Source organism: Rhinoderma darwinii, chromosome 4 (assembly GCF_050947455.1).
Source record: "Rhinoderma darwinii isolate aRhiDar2 chromosome 4, aRhiDar2.hap1, whole genome shotgun sequence".
Lineage (NCBI taxonomy): Eukaryota > Metazoa > Chordata > Amphibia > Anura > Rhinodermatidae > Rhinoderma > Rhinoderma darwinii.
In genome coordinates this window covers 68,843,679-68,870,419 of record NC_134690.1, presented here as the reverse complement: position 1 = coordinate 68,870,419, position 26,741 = coordinate 68,843,679, and the positions used below count along the sequence as shown (strand labels likewise).

General features: G+C 42.6%; 1 long non-coding RNA gene across 1 annotated transcript in view; it reads right to left on the bottom strand.

Annotated features, from left to right (window-relative positions):
* The window catches only part of LOC142759221 (uncharacterized), a 91,194-nt gene that overhangs the window by 16,701 nt on the left and 47,752 nt on the right, over positions 1 to 26,741 (bottom strand). Inside the window, exon 2 of the long non-coding RNA XR_012883107.1 lies at positions 26,551 to 26,662. This is a non-coding gene — a long non-coding RNA (uncharacterized LOC142759221). The remainder of the gene's footprint in view (positions 1 to 26,550; positions 26,663 to 26,741) is intronic.

Sequence of the window (26,741 nt, the reverse complement as noted above, 5' to 3'; positions counted from 1 at the left end):
ACACACAACCTGAGAGTGATTTGTATTAAGAAGGTCCTGAAGCTCTGATTGGTGAGTGGAACTATCAGGATTAGTTCTGACACAACTGTTGTATATATGATTATGTTATAATCATGTAATTTTGCTTATTTGCTATGCTGTATTGTTATTTAGTATATATGTATAGGCACTTGCACTTTATGTATCAACTTTTTGATTGTACTTGATACCGTATAAACACACAGATACAATGTATTTTTTGCACTATGCACTTTATTTGTATTTTAATGAGATCAATTATGTAAATGCTTTCTTGCTCTATATAAACTGTTATCACTCAGTGTGTCACTATGCTTGATAAAGGTCCTATTGTTGGACAGAAACGTCGCTGTTTGTTGGCTGAATAAACCACAATTTTTTCACATTTGGAGTGCTGCAAGATTTCTACTTTTGTATACTGCTTTGTCCTCGGATCGGGACGACTTGCTTGGCACCTGTGCATTTATTTCCAGTGAGTGCTGCTGCTGCTGCTTTCTGCAGTTATATATATATATATACACACACACACACACACACACACACACACACACACACACACACACACACACAGGATATAAAAAAAAAAAAAAAAAAGTCTATACACCGCTGTTAAAATGCCAGGTTTTTGTCATGTTACAAATCAGTCCAAGATAAATGATTTCAGAACTTTTTCCACCTCTAGGGTATGTGCACACGATAGCAGGCATTTACGTGTGAAAAGACACTGTTTTCAAGAGAAAACAGCTGCCTCGTTTCACACGTAAATGCTCCTCCTCGTATTATGCGAGGCGTCTGTGACGCTCGTAAATCTTGAGCTGCTCTTCATTGAGTTCAATGAAGAACAGCTCAAATTACGTTGCAAAGAAGTGCCCTGCACTTCTTTGCCGAGGCAGTCAATTTACGCGTCGTCGTTTGACAGCTGTCAAACGACGACGCGTAAATTACAGGTCGTCTGCACAGTACGTCGGCAAACCCATTCAAAAGAATGGGCAGATGTTTGCCGACGTATTGTAGCCCTATTTTCAGACGTAAAACGATGCATAATACGCCTCGTTTACGTCTGAAAATAGGGCTACAATACGTCGGCAAACAACTGCCCATTCTTTTGAATGGGTTTGCCAACGTACTGTGCAGACGACCTGTAATTTAGGCGTCGTCGTTTGACAGCTGACAAACGACGACGCGTAAAAATACAGCCTCGTCAAAAGAAGTGCAGGACACTTCTTTGCAATGTAATTTGAGCTGTTCTTCATTGAAGTCAATGAAGAGCAGCTCAAGATTTACGAGCGTCTAAGACGCCTCGCATAATGCGAGGAGGAGCTTTTACGTCTGAAACGACGCAGCTGTTTTCTCCTGAAAAAAGTCTGTAATTTCAGACGTAAGCGCCATTTCTCGTGTGCACATACCCTTAATGTCACCTATAATCTGTACAATTGTATTGAAAAAAACCCAAATATTTTAGGGTAGAATTAGGACCCATGCACATGGCCGTGCCCGTAATCACGGGCACAGTCGGCCGCCGACACCCGCAGGCCGCACTTTTGTGTCATGCTCCCATACAAACTATGGGAACGCAGCCCGTAAAATCTGAAACGTAGGACATGCTCCATATTTCCCGGCACGGTTCTACATCACGAACACCCTTCCGTAGCGCTACAGAAAGATGTCCGCGGCCAATAGAAGTAGGCAGAGTTTTTTTTACGGTCGTGTGCATGGGGCCTCACCCTTTGAGTTTATGACAGCATTCAGTATTTTTGGGTAGAAGTCTATCAGCATGGCACATCTTAACTTGGCAATTGTTGCCCACTCTTCCTTGCAAGAACGTTCCAAATCTGTCAGATTGTGAGGCCATCTCCTGTGTACAGCCCTCTTCAGGTTACCCCACAGATTTTCAATGGGATTCAGGTTTGGGCTCTGGCTGGGCCATTACAAAACTTTGTTCCTCTGGTGAAGCCATTCTCTTGTTGATTTGGAGGTATGCTTTGGGTCGTTGTCGTGCTGAAAGGTGAAATTCCTCTTCATCTTCAGCTTTTTAGCAGAGGCCTGCAGGTTTTGTGCCAATATTGCCTGATATTTGGAACTGTTCATAATTCCCTCCACCTTGACTAAAGCCCTAGTTCCAGCTGCAGAAAAACAGCCCCAAAGAATAATGCTGCCTCCACCATGCTTCACTTTGGGTATGGTGTTCTTTTGGTGATGTGTAGTGTTGGCTTTGCGCCAAACATACCTTTTGGAGTTATGGTCAAAAAGTTCAACCTTTGTCTCATCAGACCATAACATGTTTTCCCACATGCTTTTGGCTGACTTGATGTAGGTCTTTGCAAAACATAGCTGGGCTTGGATGTTTTTCTGTGTTACAAAAGGCTTCCGTCGTGCCACCCTATCTCACAGCCCAGACATATGAAGAATACGGGAGATTGTTGTCACATGTACTACACAACCAGTGTAACGTCTATGGCCACGACCCGTCGTTCTGACTTAAACCTCGACGGCCGTGGCCATGGACATCCTGTGTGCAGCTTCGTCCTCCTGTGAGGCCCCGACACTCACTTCCGGACAACGAGACTGACTGTCTCCGGAGGGCGCGCACCTGGTCTTAAAGGGCCAATGCGCGCATATTGCAGGAAGTCTGCAATCTAGCCCAGGATTCCCTTGGCTATAAAAAGGTCTCTGCCCTCTTGCTCTTTGCCAGAGCATTTTTTGTTACCCGAAGTTTGTCATGCTAATGGTCTCCCAGTGTCCCTTGTTCCTGTATCCCGTATCCGGTTTCCATGTTACCCAGTTCTAGTGCCGTGCTGTTGCTGTGTTGTGCTGCGGTCTACGTCTGTTCTGCTACGCCTCACCTGACGTCTTTCCGCCACTTGGTCCCAGACGTGCCTTGCCTTGCTACTGTCTACGTTGCCTCAGGTATCCTCACTGAACTATTGAACTCTGTACTTTACCTGTTTGGCCAGCTGCCATCCCGCTACGCGGTACGGCCCAGTGGGTCCACACCCCGCATTGTGACAACCAGTACCTGCCAGAAAGTCCTGCAGCTCCTTTAATGTTACTGTAGGCCTCTTGGTACCCTCCCAGACCAATTTTCATCTAGTTTTGAGGGACTTTCAGTTCTTGGTAATGTCACTGTTGTGCCAAATGTAATCCACTTCTTGATGACCGTCTTCACTGTGTTCCATGGTATATCTAATGCCTTGGAAATTCATTGGTTCCCTTCTCCTGACTGATGCCTTTCAACAATCAGATCCCTTTAAATGTGTTGTAAGCGCTTTACGAACCATGGCTTTTGGTGTCGCATGCAACAAAGAAAACGTCAGGAAAATCCTAATAGAACAGCTGAACTTTATATGGGGTTACTCAGAATCACTTTAAATAACGGCAGTTGTGTACTGACTACTATTTAACATAAGCTTAAATGTGATTGGCTAATTCTGAACACAACCACATCCAATTCTAAGAGGGTGTTCACACTTACGCATTTTTGTTCTTTATTGTTCCCCTCTAAATGATTTCAGCTTGTTTTTCAATACAATTGTACAGATTATGGTTCACATTAAAAGGTGGAAAAAGTTCTGAAATGATTCATCTTGTACAGATTTTTTGACAGACAAAAACTTGGCATTTTAACAGGGATGTGTAGACCTTTTTTGTCCACTGTACAGCAGAGAGGTGCCAACAGGAAACTAAGGGATGGGAGTCATTTTCTTAACAAAAGTCCGGATATTTCTGTTTTTAGCACAGAAAAATACATTTCTCATCTGCTTTTGCTTCCCTGTCCCTCCACTTCGTGCTGCTGCTAATCTTTGCTGAAGGGGGAAGAGCTCTGAGCAAAATCAGTCCTTTTTTCCCCCGCTGACAATATAGTCCCTTATGTATATAATTTATTTAGGTTACTTATATAGCACCAACATGTTCCGCAGCGTTGTACAGAAGATGTCCTTAGTTGCTGTCCCCAGTGGGTCTCACAAACCGATTTAAACCGAGGACTCCAGTGCTGCAAAACAACAGTGCTAACCACTGATCCACCGTGCGGTCCATCTAACTTTCTCAGCAGATTGGTAACATGGAATCCAGAATAGTGAAGGTATATACTGTGTGACATCCACGGGATACCCCTTTAATGCTAGCAAGGCTGAAAAAGCCAAATGCAGTTTGGAATATATGGCTCTATAAGCTGTATTAGTCTCGTACATCAGTGTTTTTGGAGTTGACCACGGGGGCATGAGAGAAAAATTTTACATGTCTCCGCCTGAACAGCCTTATTTTTTTGGTGAGAGATTTCTGCTAAATATGCCTTGTAGATCTGGGGGGAAAAAAAATAGATTACACCTTTAGAACAGCCTGTGTTCAGTGAACGGACTCCAGACTAGAAGAGGTCTATAGAACAATGGGGGGGGGGGGGGATTTGAAATTCACTACAGGTTATTACTGGAACAGTCCCACAGCCAAAGAGAGTTTCTGAAAATAACACTTTATTAGGGAATTACGATTTAAAGCCGAACACCACTTCCCAAACCTGTTCTCTGTAATCCTATAGCAATGCAATGCCTTCCAACATCAGTAACCTGTTCACATCGAGTACCTTTACCTTGGAATCCGCAAGCAGCGTACATCGTGAACGCTTTCATAAACACTCAGTCATGAATGCTGATAACTGTGTGGGAGTCGAGTATATGGGTATTACAATGCATGCAGGTTCAGCTAGTTACCTTAGCAATGCATTGTAAACTGTACTGATTTATCGTCAAATGTCCTCGCTTCTTGTCTCATCTGTATTGAAAAATACAGAGAATTTCAGGCCAATACCGTATATATGACAGGTTGTGCGTGAAAATAAAATATTTAACATGAGTAGAGTAATTCTTATTGTGGTTACAGTCGGACTGCAGGCACAAGTTTGCTGGGCATCTGTTGCCCACATGGCAGGAGGTATAATGCAAAACACGCAACATTTTGGCCTCACCAGCGTTTTACTGCTGCCTTTACGACCAGTGTCATTTCTCAGATCTTGTGACGTACTTTGGTCCAAATGGAATTTATTGTGAATACATGCTTATAAAAGCGGAACCTGTTTGGGATAATACTCAAAGTGTTCTCCTCATAAACTCAGCCTGGAGTAAAAAATGATCCAGATAGTGGTCAGGAGCCGTTCATGCGGAGCAATTCTTGATCAGATATAAAGTATTCAGAACAATAACAGCCCTATAAAAATGAGGAAACGAGCAATAAAAAGTTCAACGTTAACAAAAATGGATCATTAACACACACACCGACCTGAACATATACCAAAAGGTACACAGACTGTATGCTTTTACTGACGGACATGGCACACAAATACACTAACATTCGATTTTAAAATATACTAATAGGGAAGTTTATTAAAAAGCACACGTCTCTTAACAAATCCGGCACATTTTGATTTCTCCGACATGCAAAATATTCTTTCTACAACTGCTAAGCGCAGACATAGATTTGCACCATAGGTTGCCGCTAAATTAATTTGGCCCAAACCACAACCCACGGTCACTTTTCATGTCCCTTTTCAAATTTCACTAGCGAGGAGAAAAGTTGAAAAACATTGTGCAAATCTGGTGAATGTTCCGATGTGACTTTTAAAAAGGTGCATATACACATGGATACACGTGGACCAATATCCCTGAGGAGAGATCTAGAAGAACAATTTAAAGCCCCTTATACAGACAAAAAAAAAAACACAACATTTCAGACCACCAATAAAAAGGTGGTTTAAAAAAATAGTTCCCAGCATCTCAGTCTCCCACCTTAGTTGGCAGTGCTTGTGTTGCACACTGAAAAAATAATATAAAATGGGAAGAAGGAAAAGAGGCTGGCACTGCTGGACCCGCTCAATCGGAACGGGAGCACGAGAAGTAGCTTTCTTGCTATTTGGATAGTTGCAGGTAAGTTGCCACGGAGTTGCTCATAGAAAGTATAGCACAACCAGCTAAATATATTATAGAAGAATGATCGAGGCACTCACCGGAGCTGGCAAAACAATTTCTTTCTTACAAAAGATCTCGGTCAGGATGTGGAATTGCCTACGGCCGTTTCACGTGCGTACACGCTTTCTCAAGGCCTTGAGAACGCGTGTACGCACGTGAAACGGCCGTAGGCAATTCCACATCCTGACCGAGATCTTTTGTAAGAAAGAAATTGTTTTGCCAGCTCCAGTGAGTGCCTCGATCATTCTTCTAGAATATGAAAAATTAATATATTGCAATACAGAAGTCCAAAAAAACACTAAAATGCAATTGCAGAATTGCTGTTTTTATTCACCCCCCTAAAATGAATAAAAGTGTTAAATCAATAAATTCTTCGTACCACAAAATGATGGCAATAAAAACTATAGATTACCCTTAGAGTAACTGAACTGTGTCAAAACTTTTGATAGTGACATATCAGAAGTTTAATCAGTGGGGTCCGGGTGCTGTGACCCCCTCCATTGCTGAAAAGAAGGGTTAGAAGCGTTCAGTCGAGCACTCTGCATCTTCGGCAGTGATCAGCGCTCCTTGTTAGGCTCACAGAAAACGTCTACGACTCCATCTCCTGCCTAATGAGGAGCGACAATCACGGCTAAGGTGCAGAGTACTCAGCCGAGGTCTTCTGCACTTTCGTTTCAGAGATGATGTTGGTGTCAGCACCCGGACCCCCATCGAGCAAATCTTCTGATATGTCGAGATCAAAAGTTTTGCCAAAGTTTAGTTGCTCTTTAAAGGGCTTAAAAATTTTTTAAAAAAAGGAATAGTTAAAACAGCATGAAAATACCAGCAAAAGCGTATCCTGTAAATGCAAGAGAATTAAACACAGGGCACTGCCGCATAGAGAGTACATGGAAATTCATAATTCCCTACTGCTTCTCATCTAGCAGGTGTATTACTTTATGGTGAAAAATCAAGGTTATAATAAACGAATAAACGCAGCAGTCAGTGTAGCAAGGTACATAACTTTCTACATGACATATGGCACCAACAGATGCCACACAAATGCCCCGTCTGACAGACAAGAAATTATTCAAGTGAATTTTGCTTGTGTTGAATACAAAACAACAAGTCACACACCGGTTGCAAGAAGGAAGTAATGGAGTCAGATTTAGGCATCAGCTTGTAGCGTCCAGAAGTGATAAGTCCGATGTGCAGCAATTACTTCCCTTCCCTTGGCTGGGTCCTAACCAGTAAAATGAGGGAAGATAAGAAATCTTTAACATTAGATCTAAGATTTCTTCCCTTTTATGTCTTACAAATTGCGAGACAAATAACTTTAGAACGTAACGAGATATCCCTGTCTAATCCCTTATTTCCAGAAGCAGGTGGCTCATCTTCCCAGGAGGGATGAACAATCTTGCCACCCAATCCATCCCTTCTCTAGCCTCGCAGATCACATAAAAAGGCCAAAGGAAGAAAGAGAAGCAGATGGAGCGTCTCCTGTCCAGAGTGGGCAGTGGCAGGTATCTTATTACAGGCACTTTATGACATATACGTACATTGAGATGAAAGTCAACAGGCTTAAAAACACAAAACTAAAAACTTAATACACATACAATAAATAAATCCACAACTGCACTGTGAATTATATATGATGGCACCCCCCTCCCATCTTTTACATGTAACATTTGATTGTAGAATTGTATTTATAAATGGCCGCTTCAGACAAATGCTACATTTTATACAGAGCAGCTGTATGTAGCGCTAAATCCTGTTCCCGTCAGGTCCGTGGGACTGACTGGTTCAGTGGCAGCGGGTCCTGCATGTCTCTGACCCGCAGGATCCACCTGTTATCCATCACATCTAAGTTCATAACTTAGATGTGATAGATTACAGGTGGATCCCGCTGACACTGAATCATCAGGTCTGCGGGACTGATGGTTTCAGGTCATAGCAAACTATACAGCTGCTCTGTATAGAGAATACAGAACAGCTGTATCTCAAAAAGTAAAACAAAATTTTTAATAAAGCCCAATTATTTTTTTTTTACACCAAACACACCGACTGACCGGTTTATTAAAAGAAAAGAAAAATGGCCATCAAAGGTGTGCATAGCCTTTAAGATGTTCCAAACAAGCCTAATAGAGGTGCACTGCCAGCAAAGTGTAAAAACCGCAAGATTTAATTGTACTCACAAAGTACGTGACACGCCAAGTCAGCCCGACCCTGGGTTGCGCTGTATTGGCTTCTTCTGGGGCATGCAAGGCGTATCACAGGTGCCTTTTCAAGCAATTAAAAATCCCACCTCAGAGACCACTATAATGTACAACATAGCGAACATACAAACAGATATCGGCTGTCAGGGAATGCTGGGAATTTTTGTTTTTCTCGATAGCTAGAGAGACGCGGGTTGCAGACTACTATTGTAGACAGTTTGGACTGTCATAGTTTCTCTGCACTGTGCTCTGATTTATAACTTTGGTTTGTGTATTTGAAGCTCCCCATTTTTTGAGCAGGGTGAACCAATGCCTGTATATTAGAGAATTGCTTATACAACAATATAGCTCCGGCTACAAGTACGGCCACACGTTTCGCACGTTTAAAAGTGCGGCGGTGGGAGAAGCATCTATGAGAATAATCTGTCCAGTTGCTTAGGCAACCATAAGATGCTGGAAGCCTCTCCTGTCAGCCGGCATTGCATGATAGAAATCACCAGCTGATGAATAGCTTTTCTCTGCACCTTTGTCTCAGTAAGCAAACATGTCACACCAAATAACATTTGCTCAATTTACATTTTACCCCTATACAATAGGTTGAAAGTTCAACTACGTAAAGTTAATGTCCATTAGCGGTGTTGTTCTATTTGTTAAGGCAATTGAAAATGATAGACTTCCATGAATGCATAAGAGTGTAAAGGGGTAGGACGATTATCGGGCAGACAAAACGTTCATATAACGCTCGTTGCCGATAATAGCCCTGTGTAGAAAGGGCAGCGATCAGCAGATGAACGAGCAAACGCTATCATCTGCTGGTCGTATTGTTTTAAAAAAGTTAAATATTATCGTTGTCGGCAGCACATCTCTATGTGTAAACAGGGAGTCGCGCTGCCGACATAACGTATGGGGACGAGCGATCATAGTAACAACCGTTTGTCCCCATCCATAGCTCCGTGTGACAGAAGCAAGCGAGCGCTGATTAACGATGTTTCGTGATTGGCGCTCGCTGCATCGGTCGGTGTAAAGGGGGCTTAACAAGCTAGATTTAGTCTGTGTCTACTTACAAAAGAAAAAAACCTAGCATCAAATAACCTCTAGGAAAGCAACTAGATACATATGAATTCATGGGGGTAAGGCACCGCTGAGTCTTATAAAATATAACCCATCTAGTCTAGGTATTACGCAAAGATAATTCCGTTTCCACAGTAACCAATGGCAATACAAGAGTTTAGTAAATTACGGCATACAACATGAATGTCAGAAACTCATCTGTCCATATATACCAGCATCGATTATTAAATATATATACACAATTACACATACATACAAAGATCTTAAAGGGAAAAATTATTTTTTTATATGTTATTGCTTTTATTAGGTCATTAAAATAAATTTTATTTATTTGTGTTTTTGTGTTGTACTTTTTCCTTTCTTTTACTTCTCTATGGGGGCTGCCATTTTTTTTTCATCTCTGTATGTGTCGATTAACGACACATACAGAGATGAAATACGGCACATACATCCCCATAGAGAATGCGAACGGGAGCCTTTCCATTCACTATAGCATACGCCATCTGTGTGGGAACGGCGCATGCGCCGCTCCCACACAGACCAAAAAGAAGGTCTTCGGCAGAGCTACATCCAGCGCCATTTTCATGTGTACCGGAAGCCGCGGCCGGACAGTAAGAAGACTACTTCCGGTCGCGGCTTTCATCCATACGTTCAGACTAGGAGTGGAGGCAGCAGCGGCGGCGACAGCGGCAGGAGCAGGTAAGTTATGTTTGTGTATGTGATGTTTGTGTATGTTCGTGTTATACTGTGTGATTACCACTATCTAATCCTCCTACACTGTGCATTCGCTCAAAAAATGGCGGCACACAGTGTAGGAGGTTTGAACATTCAACCCCCTCCTTTCTCCTGGCACTAGCCAGGATAAAGGAGGGGGGATTGTTTGAGGACACTAGAGCGAGTGTCTTCTCCAATTTTTCAGCATAAAGCAATGAGGTTGCTTTACCACATGCCAATGCTGCAATTTTTTGAATTGTTCCCTCTAGTGACCAGCACATGGAAATGTTATCAATTAGAATCTAATTTATAATAATTTAATTATCATTTATATACTAACTGTTTAACTAAAAAAAAAAAAAAGTTAAAACCGTTAAAAGCAGCAAGTTAAAACCCGAGTCGTAAAAAGTCTATGGCGCGGGTCTTAAGACCCTGACCTCTGGCCATAAAAAAACACAGCCAGCGGTCGGGAACCAGTTAAAGCAGATCTGTCAAATGAATATGCTGCCCTATGTAAGGATAGCATATCTGTCCACAAATCATACTTAAACAATAAATAAAACAAGGCAAAAACAGGCTGGTTGGTGGTGTAACGTTTTTTGCCCATGGCCTTTATTAAAGGTTACCCAAATTTTTTTAATAAAAACATAAATAATCATTTTGGAACTTTAAACAAGACTTTGCCATAAACTCAAGCCTACAAAAAGCAAGCTGTCTAATTAAATTACTGAGCGAAATTACCCCCTTACAATAAAAGCCGTGACAACAATCATAACCTGACAATATTAAGAAAATCACATTATAATAAGGCCTGGTTTACACGAGAGTGTGCGTTTTGCGCACGCAAAAAATGTGGCTTTTGCGTGCGCAAAAGGCACTTAACAGCTCCGTGTGTCATCAGCGTATGATGCGCGGCTGCGTGATTTTTCGCGCAGCCGCCATCATTATGACACTCCGTTTGGATGTTTGTAAACAGAAAAGCACGTGGTGCTTTTCTGTTTACATTCAGAGTTTGACAGCTGTTGCGCAAATCACGCTGTTCGCACGGAAGAGCTTCCGTGTGACCGGCGTGATTTTCACGCACCCATTGACTTCAATGGGTGCGTGATGCGCGAACAATAGGACATGTCGTGAGTTTTTTTCAGTGGACTCACTCGGAGCAAAACTCACGGACTGTCTGCATGCCCCCATAGACTTACATAGGTCCGTACGGCACGCGTGAAAAGCACGCGCGTCACACGGATGTATATCACGCTCGTGTAAACGAGGCCTAAAGAGGGTGGGTTGAGAGAACCATTCTTCCGTCCTCTTCAGGAATATGCTGGAGGTCTGACCAGATCCCTGCATATTCCTCTCTTTATCTTCAATGGTCAGCTGACCTCTGCCCTCCTCTCAATCCCATGCCCGGGCAGCTTTTCCCGCTTAAAAACTTTAACCCTTTAGGATGATTGAAATCCCATGTGGATCCCTCCTAAACATCCGGGCTCTATCATTACAGCTACGGGTCCGTACCCCTTGTAGCCAAAATGGCAGAAAGACATTTCTGCCGTTTGGCAAATCAACAAAAGAATAGGTTGTGTATCTGACTGGAAGAGAATTCACATAGTCTCCAATATTAGGAGAATGGTTATTCGATTTTGTCTTTCAAAAACTGGTGAGATGTGGAGCCATTCATAGTGCAGTTACCAGAACTAGCTGATACATCTCACTGATCCATAGACTAGTACACAAGGAAAGAGCTCTGCCCACGAGTGAAAGAGACAGTAGGTGAAGATAGAAGCGGATGATACAGTTGTGTAGTGGACAAGGTTATTGCAGGATATAAAGCTTCCAGGTTGCTTTTGAAAGCTTGGATGGCGGGAGAAAGTCTAAGGTGTTGGAGTAGCGAGTTACAGAGTACGAGGAATGTACAGGACAAATCTTGCGAAAAGCCAACGAGGAGAGCAGAGAAGGAGGTCAGAGATTACATATGGGGAGGTATCAGGATGTTAGGATTTTTTTAATTACTTTACTGGACAATGTGTAGCCATTAGAGATGAGCAAATTGATTCTACACTAATCAAATTTGATCACGATATTCAAAAAGTTTCGGATTCGCAGAATCGTCAAAATGGAGGTCATTTTATAAATTAAAGGAAAAAATAAAAAAAGGGTGAGGAGATATAAAAAAAAAACAAAAAACAAACACCTCCCCTGGTTTCCCGTTAGCATAGCGATGCTTCCACTCCAGCCTCCTGAGACTACGTCTTTTTATACCATGTGACTGCTGCAGTTACTGATTGGCTGAGCAGGCACATGGGACAAAATGTGATCTTAGGAGACAGGCTGGAGGCCTCTGGAGAGAATGTTGTTTTGTCCCATGTGACCTCTACAGCCTGTGATTGGCTGCAGCGACCACATGGATACAGACTTAGAAGACATCAGAGAGTCAGATAGGACAATCAGGGCACTTGCGATTCACGGCAAATTTATTCAGACCAAATCGAATTCCGGCACGATACGATAGAATTGTCCCTAAAACTAATTGCAAGAAATTCGCTCATCTTTAGTAGTCATTGCAGGGAGTGGCAGAGAAGAGACGGTAGACGAGTGAGGGGAGAGGCGGATTAGCCCGACAGCAGAGTTGAAGATGGATTAAGGAGGTGCAAGAGAGCGTGAAAGGAAATGCCACAGAGGAGGATGTTGAAGTAGTCTAAGGCTACATTCACATGAGCGTATCAGATTCACGCACGTGAAAAATGCGTGCGCGATTCTGGTCCATGTGTATTGCGTTATGCATCAGTGTGCTTTGCGAGTGGCATGCGTTATTCAAGCACTCGTAATCCACATCTTTTCTTTTTATTATTTTCAGTTGAATTGATGCGCAAATCATGTACCGCACATTGATGTTCATCCGTGTGCGGTGCGTGGTTTTCACGCAACCACTGACTTCAATGGGGTCAAAGGTGCGTGAAAACGCACCAATGTAGGACACAGGGTTTCACCAAGCAGACTCTCGCTGCGTGAAAACTCACGCATGTGTGAACGGCCCCATTGAAATCAATGGGTCCGTGTGCTGTGCGTGATTTCCATGCGCAGCACACGGACGTTATTCACGTTCATGTGAATGGGCCCTCAGTGGAATACGATGGGGGAGTGTACAGGCATTTTTGTTGACTCAAGTTTAGACAAAAAGAGTGAATCGAGAAATATTTTTGAGGTAGAGACTTGGCTGTGTGGTCTGAAGGACAGAGCGGAATCAAAGGTTGTCCCAAGGTAGACTTGTAAGGCCCCATGCACACGACCGTGCCCATAATCACGGTCCTGGATTACGGGCACGGCCTGCCGCGGACAGTCATCCGCATTTGCGGGCTGTGTTCCCATTATAAAGTATGGGAGCATGGTCCGTAAAATAAAAAGATAGGACACGTCCTATTATTTTATGGAAGCTTTGTATGGCCTGCAAACCTTCACGTAAATATATGAGGTGTCAGTCGGCCATAGAAACAAATGTGTCCGCAATTACGGACGAATCCTACTGTCGTGTGCATGGTGCCTTAGACTGGGGAAGGTGTGGTCCCATTAACAGTAATTGATAGTTCTGGTGGTGTTGGGGGGGGGGGGGGGTTTGAATGAGACGGGATCCAGTTTTGTGCATGTTGAGGTTTAGCAAGCTAGAGAGGAAGGTGGAGATAGCTGATCGACACAGTAAGAGTGGTATTGAAAGCCATGATTTATGAGCGGTCCTAGGCCAAAAGGTATAGATAGAGAAAAGCATGAGTTCCAGGACAGAGCCTTGAGGGTCGCCAACAGAGGGGGTGAGAAGAAGAGGTGGTGTAGGAGTGGGAGACCTGAACTGAACAGTTGGTGAGGTATGAGGAGACGCAGGAGAGGGCCAAGTCTGTGATGCGAAGGGACAAGAGCATTTGTAATAGGACGGAGTGGTTGATTGTGTCAAAAGCAGAGTACAGCTCAATATCGTGAAGCTGTCAGTTAACAGGTTAAGGCCATTTTTAGTCGGAAGCAATATTGTAGGGGGTCAAAGAGTCGGATGGAGAGGTGGGAGGACAGTTCAAGGTGGATCGGTTGTCACATGTTAAAAATGTTTTAACTCATGTCTACACTAATATCTCAAATCATGTTCGACCTCTACACCCAGTTCTGTACTGCCCTCCCCTCCTGAGTTTCTCTCCACCACCGCCCATATAAAACACATGTGGTTGGTGATAAAATGAGAATATACCCCCAGGGATCATGTCTCATTAGCTGCCTGCTGATGCCACTTGTATACCTGGGATATTTTACTATATGTATACTTTTTTACTTTCACTCATTAAACGCTCATATTTGTGCACATGTGGACAAAACCTCATAAAATACATATGGTTGTTTTATTTAAACCATGATCAAAAAGGCAAAAAGGAAACACATTTGTGTTTTACGGTTTAAGAATTCTATAAAAAGGTTACCCACAAGGCATATGGAGAACAGCTACATTTGGCTAGTGATGGCATAAAGGGCATTAGGTTCTGCAAAATATTATATTAGTGGATTAAAAAAAAGAAAATCTGTTATATTAACTAAAACCATATACCCAGATCATCCTGAACTAGAGGGCACAGTGGTGTCCACTTACAGAATGCCAATAAAAGGATCTGGAATTATATGCCAATTCTTTTTGTGATTCAAAGGAGAAGAGCCCGGACACTTAAGCATGAGTCCGGGTCGGAGTTATCACGGTTGCCTTCTAACAGTTAGTTCTTAGATTAAATTCGACCAAAGACAACATCTGCATAGAGCTTGTATGTTTTCCCGTGTTTGTGTGGGTTTCCTCAGGGTACTCCGGCATCATCCAACACTCCAAAAACATACGGCTATGTTAATTGGATTCCTAGAAATAATTGGTCCTATTCTTTTTGTGAAAGCAACGCACGCCACAACAGCTCCCCAAGGAACCATTAGAAGTCAGTCAATGGGGTCCGTCTGGGCTGGTGATATTAGTAATACGGCGGTACCAGTACTGTATCATGGTTTTCATTATAAAACGGAAACCTTGACTCAGGTGTAAACAGAGCCTAATAAAGCCCCAGTGACCAACATGCATTTTGTATTTCTGTAAAAGTCTGCCTTGTAGTTTCTCTCTTCCATATTATACATAGAACGATGTAAACTGTTTATAACACCAACATCATACTCCGTGGGTGGTGGATATCTCAGGCTACATAGAACTGATAGAAGTTTGACTGACTTCAAGAAATATCTTGGCTTTTCTCGTAAACACTACAGCTTTCCTCTACTCTCACATTGAACGTTCAGCACTTGTGTGGGAAAAAAACAACAACTCGTCCTCAGCATCAACCATAGCCATAGTAACTCAATGCTGTATAGCAAGTCAGAGGTCACTCCCCGACATCAGTTACAAGAGGAAAAACACATGTCGCCATAGTGTTATGCCCTTTTCTTGCAGCTGGATCAGTTAGTAAATTCTAAGACGGGAGATAAAACAAAAAAAACAAAAAAAACAAAAAAAAAAAAGGAAAATCTAAAAGACAGCCGTACAAAAGTGTCTCAAAGAATGTTGACGTGGATGAACTTTCATGGCAGAAGACCACACCTAGTCAGCCAAAAACATGGCCTCAGAAGTCAACAGTGGACTACTGAAGACTAAAAACTCATCGCTTGGTCTGAGGAGTCCAAGTCTCTGATCAACAGGGGGGTGGTCAGAACTGGCGGTGCCATGATCTGGGGCATAGTTTCAGGACACTAGGCAGAAACCATGTATCTGAATATCATTACTGAGCACACTTACCCCTAAAAAAAAAGTTCTGTTCCCTCATTTCAAGGGCATCTTCCAAAAAGCTTATAACAAGGCATGAATTTTCTTGCTTTGGTTTCTAGACCATCCTTGTGACTTAACCTTGTAGCGTCAACAGTCCTCGGACCCTAATACATTGAACAATGGATGACGTTTAACCAGGTATGTGCCACCAAATTAGCCTATGTACTCATCAAAACGGCCCTGAGGGCAAAACGGCTATTACTATCTATTGGTTGGTGAAGTGGCAAGGGAAGGCATAAATAGAGTATTGCAGCTATCTGGGAGGTGGCTCAGTTACACAATGGTCATGACACCTACTTATCTCCAAATAACTCCATGGTTAAGTGGCAGCATAATACTCATGACATATGTCTCGCTACTATCGTGGTCTATATTTGAAAAAGTAACCAGTCATGTGAGCATAGCTGGCATAGTCTGGTATAGATAGTCTTACTGAATATCTGTGCCGTTCGCCTCCCAATATAATAACATTTCCTTATTCTAAACGGAGCAACAATCATCGTGTTATTTTCATTTTGCAAAATGCACAATAAAAAACAAAAAAACAAAAAAAAAAAAAAAAACTACCTTGAACTTGTGAATCATTTCTATGGTCAACATAATATACATAAGGAGTGAAAGACCTTCAACTGTAGAGATGAGAAGCCAAGCTCATACACATTGTTATAGGGTCTGTCCGTGTTACAATTTACACATTTTACCACACAAAGGACTCATGCCCACTGCATTGTAGCAATGCACAGACGAGTCCGCTACACAGATTGTGCGCTGCTGTGTGGTAGCTCTGTGAGACACTGTATTCTACCCTAGAAGCAATATCTCCATAATACAGCGTGCTACAATCTGTGAGAAAAAAAAACAACCTGTGTGCCTAAAATTGCAACAGTACGTAAGGCAACGGGGCCTCAAGTCTAGGGGCCGCATGGGATCACAGCACCTTATTATTTAAGTGGTATGCTACTGTTTATCCCTCTACCCCCACCCCCCGACGTTTTTTTTTTTCGGTACTTACCATTCTGAGCTTATTGGCCTAGGCTGTTACTAGGGTAGAACGCTGGATTCTTCTGGAATCTGCACGAGGCAAGCTGTGGCTCACCCGGATAGGCCAGCACCAGTTTTGGCGGGAAGGTTTTCTTCTATAAAAAGCTGAGCTTTGGCTGAAGAGGTGTCAGTCTGGCTAGAAAAGGATCCGGAGCGGCACCTCACCCTCCCTTCCTTACAAGTCACTGTATTTAGTTAGTTGTCGCCCGTTTAAATATGGGTGGACGGTCTATGAATACTGAAAATTTGAATTGGGCAATTTGGCTTGAGACCTCTGACTAAGCCCTTTGCTATTTAAGGTATATGGTTTGTGAATTGGTAACCCTTAATAAACACTGCAGCCTTATTTATTCCAAATCATCTTGTGTCTTTATTATTATGTTTTTTTGGTTTATTATATAAGTGGCGCCTGTGATCCCATAGTATTCTAAGGGCGATATTTCCAAATTGGATTACAAATACGCCCGTGTGCATGAGGCCTAACTATACACTCACGGTAGGAACACACTAAGCGCAAACACTGCGGATTACCCGCAACGGATTTCATTGCGGAAAATCCGCAGCGTACTACAGTAACAGAAGTGTGTGTGCGATTTTAACAAGTCTCAGCCCAACAGAGCGGAAAACAAACCCCGAAAAAAAAAAAACGCACATAAGTTAACCTGCGGTGCGTTTTTTTCAGCCGCAGCATTTCAATTAATACTGAGGAATCGCTGTTCTTTTGTTGCAGGTTTTCCCATTGAATTCAATGAGGTGCTTAAACCTGCAACAAAGTGGTGTGATTTGCGACATTTGCGGCGGAATCACAGCGATTCCGCAGCACAAATCGCAAGTAAGAAAAATAAAATAAAAAGGAGTTATACTTACCCAGAGTACCCCGATTCTCCAGCCCGGCCTCTTGGTATGAAGTTTCATCTCATGTGACCGCTGCAGCCAATCACAGAATGCAGCGGTCACATGGCCTGCAACATCATCCCGGGAGGTTGACCTACGCACAGAAGAGAGGGAGAGGGGGTAAGTATGACCGTTTTGTTTTTTTCCGGCGCTGCTTTCCTGAGCGAAAATTCAGAACAGAAAAAACGCACCACGATACGGTGCGGCTTTTCGGACAGCATTCCCTGTGGGGTTCAGGGCAGATACGCTGTGCTGCTTGACGCAGCGTATCCGCCCTGATCACGCTGTGTGTGTTCCCACCCTTATAGTGTATTATGAGCCTGTAAACTTTGTTGGGCCACTCATCCCAATACATAGTCCTGTTAAAATGGTCAACAAGTATATTAGGGCAGGACCAAGTATTTTAGGCCATGCTAAATGGTCATGGTGACTACAAAAATTGGCCCTGGTGCCCAGGTTTTGCCAGGTTCTGCATGCATGGAGTTGGAAGCGGTCAAGCTCCTTCTCAGAGGCAGACTGAACATGAAGGCTATCGTAACAACAGTGTGGTGTTCTTGGTTAGCAGCTACGTTATCTTCTGGACGCCATCTGACTAAAGGCAACCTGTAAAAAATCTTAGGAGGCTCATGCTGGGCACCACTCTGCAAGGCCTAGTGTGCACAAATAAGCAGACCCACATGTCGCCCCCGTATGGTGTAGTAAGCAAATCAAAATGTTTTGCAGCAGGAGAAGCAGTACCATCCTGACTTTGCACATTTGTAAGGATACTCACAAAACACGAGGTACATGGCTGCCAGCGCACAGACAAGGGTCATTCTCAAGAACTTTGGAAAAATAAATTGTTGTTATGCACCTAGTGAACAGTGAACGCTCTGCCAGCGAGAGGCTAAGTTTATGGGTGAAAATTAACCAGTGCTAGATTTAATTATCCATTTCCAGGTACAAGTCCGCATGTTTAATTAGGCATGTTATTTTTAATTGGCACAAAATACAGTAATCCACTTTTCCAAGGGCAAATCAACATTTTCCAGGTGACTGCAGTTAAAAACAATGTGGGTATCCGGAGTAAAGGTTCAGTTCACATTTAAAAAGTCAAGAAAATAAAAAAGTGACATTATTATTAACACAAAGAAAGGCAACACAGGAAATATGCTGGCAATATAAAGAGCTCTACTGACAGGTCTATTAAATACTGGCATTACCCATGAAATAAAGCTTGCACACCATTTGTATTAGAACTTTGCATTGTGCCGTACCTCTGTTATTCCTCTTGGTAATGTATAAATAAATTAACAACTGTGCATAAGCATTCCCCTTCTTAATGGGGCATGTGTCTATGTACAGACAGTCCGCATTGGACAGTGTTAGAGTATATAGAGACATGCTTCACTAACAAGGGTAACGATCATGCCCATTTCTCAAGAGATGTGAACAGAAACAGTTTACTTTTTGGTGAATAAAACCAACACCTCTCTATTGACTTGAAGTCCTGGTGCTGTTGCCTTGGTCTACATCTATTTCTATCTATCTCCAGTCAAGGAATCGATTCACACTTTGCGGGAACGTGCACATGGCCCGACTTTCAGTTGTTGTGGCGTGCGGTGTTATTCTAATTTTGCTAGAGTTGGTGGACAAGTGGCCATTGGTTTGGATGTAGCTGCGCCGCTATACAACGACTCACCGGCAAGTAATAGGCTACAATGTATATACGATCATCTGACAGTCTGTGGATAGTCACTGCCTTATTTCGAGCACCCCCTGCACTTCCACACAACAAAAGTAGTTTTCATTTTTATAAAAGCTCAGGCTTCTGTACAATAACTAAACCAGAAACAGAGATGATCTATTATAATGATTACTTTTTGACATAGAAATTCAGATGAGTGGATGTTAAGAAGGAGCTTCCATGTATCTTAAAATACACCGTAGGTTGTTTTTTGTCTATGCCTTTTCACGTATGATTCAGATAATTGTGCCGGGAGTAACCAGCGATGCTTTGGCACAAACCTGTGCCTCCACCGTCTGCCTTTTGATGGTATGCCAGTGAACATACATCAGCTGGCATCATATACACTATCATAACTACCCGGGGGTTTATACTGCTCCATCGGAAAGCACATGCAGGCAGTCAATAGCTGCAGCCCAGTACATTGTGCAGACTTGCCTTCTCAGCGGCGGTTCATTTTACTACCAAACGGCCATGACCACTAAACCGAGCGTCTGCAATGAGATGTTTCAGGAGAACGGAGACCACAATGGCTGATATATGATCTGACTACAAAAGCTGGAAGTCTTGTAGTTCTAATGCTGATCTCGCCCCACTTCGCCCCAGCATGTCAAGACATTGCACCATCTTCCTATTCAGCTCTGTGCTGGTACTCGTGTGAATTTAATTGCATTGGTAACCAAGAAAAAGAGAAGCAAAACAGCTTTTTAAAGCTTAGAAACACAAGGGGCCACATGCAGTGAGGAAAAATATTCCAGGGGACCACCCCCTGGTGTGGGTGAGAGATGTGTCTTCCAGCAGTATAATACAATACAATGCGGAATCATCGTGATAACTATGGAATCTGCTTTATTTATCAGACGCAACAAATTGTTCACTACGGAAATTTAATTAAAATTTTAAAAATACCTTCAATTCCCTGCTGCCTTTTCTCCTCCCCCATTGATTGCTGTATGTGAAAAAGCTTAGGGTTGCATGCATACATTACACCGATGTCTCATTTAAATCTTTAGCAGATGCTTCATAAAAAAATAACGGTAAGGCCCATGCACACGAGCGTTAAAAATCTCCGTAATTGCGGTTCTATTGGCCGCGGACACCTTTCTGTATCGCTACGGATAGGTGTCCGTGCCAGGAATTATGGAGCATGTCCTACTTTTCCTATTTTACGGGCCGTGCTCCCATACTTTGTGATTACGGGCACGGTCGTGTGCATGGGGCCTAAACCGGTGATAGACGGCCAAATATCTCGTTTATAACGACATCTGGCAAGGTTCTGAACTGCTGCTGTGCCATGAGAAAAAAAAAAGGAAGAATTACATTGTTTTAACGTGTAATTCGCGTGTTGCAAATATCCTTTGAGGGCTGATGAGCGCGGTATAGTCACCTTACATGGGCCAATTGTAATATCAGGCAAAAAAATTAGGTTGGGGAATGGGGGAGAAGTAATTGGTTGTTTGGGATCCCTTTGGATGCAAGGTAAATGTTATATAACATGGCATCCGAGTCCACCATAGCTAGTGGAGGGGTCCCTTCTCACTATTAACCATTCATATGCCCTAATAGGGTCTAATTGAGACTTCTTGACACATTGACCCCCTGAACTGAATGCGCCAGAGGTACTTTACCGGGCAGCTGCTCGACTCCATAGAGTCAAACTTGCATATAATAACTACTGCCAACATTTATCTTATGGACATTGCTCAACTTTATCTTCTAAGGGTATGTGCACACACACTAATTACGTCCGTAATTGACGGACGTATTTCGGCCGCAAGTACCGGACCGAACACAGTGCAGGGAGCCGGGCTCCTAGCATCATACTTATGTACGATGCTAGGAGTCCCTGCCTCGCTGCAGGACAACTGTCCCGTACTGTAATCATGTTTTCACTTGAGGAAGCAAAGTGCGAAACGCGCGTTGGGGTCCAGTGCACACTGTCAGACTGCATCTATAGCCGTTTATGGGTAAGAGATTTGTCCTTAGCTAATTTCCTATACACCTTTTTAGAGTTTATTTTCTGAGCTCAGCCTTGTAAGCCACTTCATGGTTACTGTGTCTAACTACTAGTTTATCTGTGCACACTGTTTTGCCTTTGACTCTCTTTTTTAGAGCTGAATACTAGTGCTATGCATGTTACCATATGGCTGTAATTCCACTTTAAGCATTGACTTTCCTTGCTCTCCGGCATGATCTTTACATAGTCTGAACATTGTGTCTTTTTTCTACTGTTATTGGAACAGTGTCCTTTAGTCCTTTGTGTGCATCTGTTTTATACATTTTAAATATACCATATGTTAATGTCAATAAAGTTACGTTTTACATATAGGCGTGTATTCTCCTTTTCTCCTCTCTGTGCATTAAAGTCCACAGAATAGTTTTTCTCCCAAGGAAAAAAATAAAATAAAAAAAGGGAAAAGGCCAGGACAAAAGATGTCTTTCCTAAAGATAGATTGACATCGGGATGAACAAAGATCAGGACCCTGATCAACAAAGGGGGGAAACATTGCAAGACATCGGCAAGCACAGGAATGATCTTTCTTGTAGAAAAACAAATCATTGTTACCAATGCAAAAAATGTTTGTGCTCTCAAAAAAAAAAAAAAAAAAAAAAAAAAAAGAAGTTTACTCCTCCGTTCAGTGTTTAATCAATAATGACCAAGAAAAACATAAATTCCTATAACTAAGGCATTATTCACACAAACGTATTTCTCATCAGTGCGCTGTCCGTTTCAACAACGGACAGCACTCTGACTCATACACGTCAATTTGAGGCTATTCAAAACAAAGTTTTTTCCAACGGTGCATGTGTACAGGAGTGAACACGGACATTCATATGGATGAAAATTTTTATTTTTTGTGGACAAATTGGGCATGCTCAAGGCCTTAGACAACCAAACAAAGAATTTACGAAAATTGTGATAGTATTTCCTAGTCGGAGCCTTAATTGTACTTACATCTACATCCAAATTAAAAGGACTACAGAGTTGACAGAAAGCAAAAAAAATCGGTGAAGTTGGCACCCGATGCCTGCAGTGTGCAGTCAAGAAATGCGATTTTGTATTTGAACTACATTGAAGCATTCGGCTCTGTTCACTATAATGTTAGGACTTCTATTCATAATGGACACAACAGCTATGTTGCATCCCATGGAAACCTTACAGATCACATTCACTTATAATGGGGTCAGTCGAGTTAGACAGGGTTTGGGTATTTTGGACGGCAAGAATAGCACTGAAGACTGACCTATTCTTCCCATCAAAAATAATGGAAGCCCCGACAGACAGACTATAATGCAAATGTGAACAGAGCCTTATATAAACTTGTTTAGTAAAACCCCTCCCAGCCAACTGCCATTTTCCCCAGTCCAAGGCCCCATGCACACAAACGTATTTTTTGCGGCCGCAATTCACCCCATGCACACGACCGTGGTTTCCAGGTTCATAGAAATTAGTGCAAGGTCGTGTGCATGAGGCCCAAGAGTGGGGTACCGCAGTTTGACACCACTCCGATACACAAGATGATTGCCTGACAACCCCCTATAAATCATTAGTTTGGGCTACAAGCCTCATCTTATGTATGAGCAATGTGTTGTCTGATCTATAAGAAGTGATTGGGCTCTGGCAAGATTAAATCTACAGGTGGGAAGTTCACCTAACCCTGAAGCAGGCTTTATGCACATATTTCTCCAGGAAGCACAACTCCCATCAGGGCCAGCATTGCTCACCAGAGACCACGTGCACAATACGTTTTCCTCTGTACTAGGCTTGGCACTGCAGGCTACATTTGTCTGCGCACAACAGGAAGTATAACGGTTCCTGTAACATGAGCGCTGGCAGTGATTTCTATCATCCCTGTGCCAGCAGCCCGGCAGTTTCCGTTACAATGTAATGTTCGTTATACGATGTGGCTTCATATATACAGTATTTGTCCTCAGATTTGTGCTCACACCAGCGGCTTCATCGGTCAGAATGAAAACTCATGAAAGCTACAAAGTTTACGTCAATCTTAAAGTCATTTGCCATTTTTTCCGGGAAATGTGGATGACAAGCAAAAGGGCAACTAATACGGCTCCCCAGGGGCTCCAAGAGCCCGGCACATCAAATCTGCCTAGGTCTGGGGATGAATCATTGCATAAGGTGGCAGATTTACCCTCTTAAGGGACTGGAAAAGTTAGACAACCCCTGTCAGAACTGCAATGGTTGTTGGGGGAAAGCTCCTTTAACACTTTAAAGACAGACATTTTTCATTTTTACGTTTTAGTTTCACTCCCCACCATAACTTTTTATTTTACCATCAATATAGTGGTGTGAGGGCTTAGTCTTTGCGGGCGGGGGTTGTAGTTTATATTGGCACTATTTAAAGTACCATCTAAATGTACTGGGAAATGGGAAAAAAAATCTTTGTGGGGTGGAAATGGAAAAAACCTCAATTCATCCATTGATTTTTGAGTTTTGTTTTTTTACGGCTTTCAGCATGCGGTACAAATGACAGCTGAACTTTATTCTGCGGCTCAATACGGTTATGGTGTTACATATATATATATAAATTATTTTTTTTACTACTTTTACAAAGAAAAAACTATTTGTTAAAAAAATTTCATGTTTTGTTGCACCACATTCTGAGGCATAACTTATTTTTCCATGGATTAATTGGTGTGAGGGCTTATTTTTTTGTGGGATGAGCTAAAGTTTGTATGGCTACCATTTTTTTGATCACTTACTTCATCTTTTTGGAGCGCTAAGGTGACCAAGAAAAAACAATTATTTTTTTTCCGTTCCGTTCACCTGGAGAGTTAAATAATAGTACATTGGTATATGGACTTCTATGGGAAGCAGCATCTGTGCTTGTGTCTCTAAGGCCTCATGCACACAGCTGTGTTCGGTCTGTGATATATGGACCGCATGTCGGCCGCATTTCCCGGACCGAATATAGGTCAGAGAGCCGGGCTCCTACCATCATAGTTATGTATGACGCTAGGTGTCCCTGCCTCCTCACGGGAATACTGTCATATACTGAAAACGGTATGTACAGGTGGACGTGATCTGCAACAATGGATTCATATTCAAATCGGTCCACATGGATGAGTGGGCCCAGAGAATAGCATGAAAAAAATTCCCCAGACCATAACGCTGCTGCCACCAGCTTGTGTTCCTCCAGTAATGGTTGCAGGAAGTTTGTTTTCTGATGTTTCTTGCATAACACGCCAACGTACATCCATTCGATAAAGCAGAGAACGTGATTCATCTGAGAAGGCAACCCTATGCCAATCATCGGTGGTCCAATACCGATACTACCGTGCAAATTGAAGCCTTTTTTTTTATGCACCTTTGTTAGTATAGGAGCAGTGACCATCCGGCTGCTTCGGAGCCCCATACGCAGTTGGGTTCGCCGAACTGTTTTAGACAAACTTCTGGTAGCCCCCTGGTTGCTTTTCATGGTGAGCGGCTCCACTGTATGTAGCGTGTCATTCGGCGCTCGAACACCTTCGTAACCGACGTTCACCTCTCACATCAATGGTACGTGGTGCTCCGCAGTTTCCACGTAGGTTATTCCCAATGGTGTCATTTGCCCACTCACGATGCACTTTAACCACAGCAGAACGCGAACAGTTCACAAACTGCGCTGTTTGAGAAATACCGCCACCCTTGGCCCGAAAGCCAATAATCATCCCTTTTTGCAACTCTGATAAATCGCCCCTTTTACCCATGGCAATAGCGAGTGATGTATGTTCAAACAGCCTATCACACACCTTATATTCCCACCAAGTCAGCCCACGACACATTGCTTCCTTCATGGGCTACGCGCTGCCGACATCGAAAGTAGGAGGTGGTCATAATAATGTGACTCCACTGTGTATATCAGGTATACTATTAGATTGGCTTAAAGGAACAGTGTCACCACAATTTTTTTTTTTATATGTTAAAGATGTTAGTGCTTTATTAAAAACGTTTGGATTAATTTGTGTGTTTGTGTGTTACTTTTTCTTATTTTTACACTTTTTCTTCCCTATGGGGGCTGCCATTTTTTTTTCCATTTCTGTATGTGTCGATTAACGACACATACAGACATGGAATACGGCAGCTCCAGTCCCATAGGGACTGCGAACGGGGCCCGTTCCATCCACTAACATGTACGCCGCTGTGTGGGAACGGCGCATGCGCCGCTCCCACACAGTTCAATTTGAAATGCGCGCCGTCCGGCGCCATTTTCCTGTGGACCGGAAGTCGCGGCCGGACAGTAAGATTACTACTTCCGGTCGCGGCTTCCGGACTTGTGCACATGGAGCAGCGGCAGCAGACGGAGCGGATGGACCGGAGGGAGCGGCGGCGACTGGAGCAGGTAAGGGATTTCTATGTATGTTTGTGTTCAGTGTGTGTTTACTACTGTATGTAAACCTTCTACACTGTGTGTTAGCTCAAAAAATGGCGACACACAGTGTAGGAGGTTAGACCGTTCAATCCCCTCGTTTCTCCCGGCACTAGCCAGGATAAAGGAGGGGGGAATGCTGAGAGCTCACTAGAGCGAGGGCTTTTTACCCAATTTTGCAGCATAAAGCAATGTGGTTGCTTTACCACATGCAATGCTGCAATTTTGGGAATGGCTCCATCTAGTGACCAGCAATGGGAAATATTATAAATTAGAATCCAATTTAATCCAATTTATAATATTTCCTGACTCGTGAAAAAAAAATAAAAAATTAGAACAATGTTTAATCACCTATACACTAATTGTTTAACTAAAAAAAACAACAACAAAAAAACATGTTTTGATGGCAATACATTCCCTTTAAGTTGTTTGAAAAGTTACTGTCCATTTAAAGCCCATCAATGAGGTGTTGGGACCTGCCACCTTTCCTGATACGTTTGTTTTTAGTAAATTCTTGCAGTCTTTATAAAAAAAGTAATTCTGGAGCATTTTTCTTAAAATCCTGAATTGTGCCATTCCTCTGTTATTCATCCTGGAAATGGTCGTCATTACCATTCCTCTTGTAAATCAGCAATTACTAATTTTCATATTATTGATGATCAGCTTTCGGATTATGCTACAACGCTCAATTAATACAACAAACTAAGGAATGAATTATGAAAGGATCACAATGATATCATGTACAGACCTGGTCAGTGAAGTGCTGCAGTCACACAATAGCCGCATTGTTGCTCTGCACAGGTCATTTTTTCCAGTGAGCGTTAAGGATGTTGTTTCACAAAAAGAACTCAATAGAAATCCTAAAGGAATAGCAAAGAAACACACAAATGAGTTCACAAAACAAAGAAACACACATTTGCATTACACAATTATTACAGG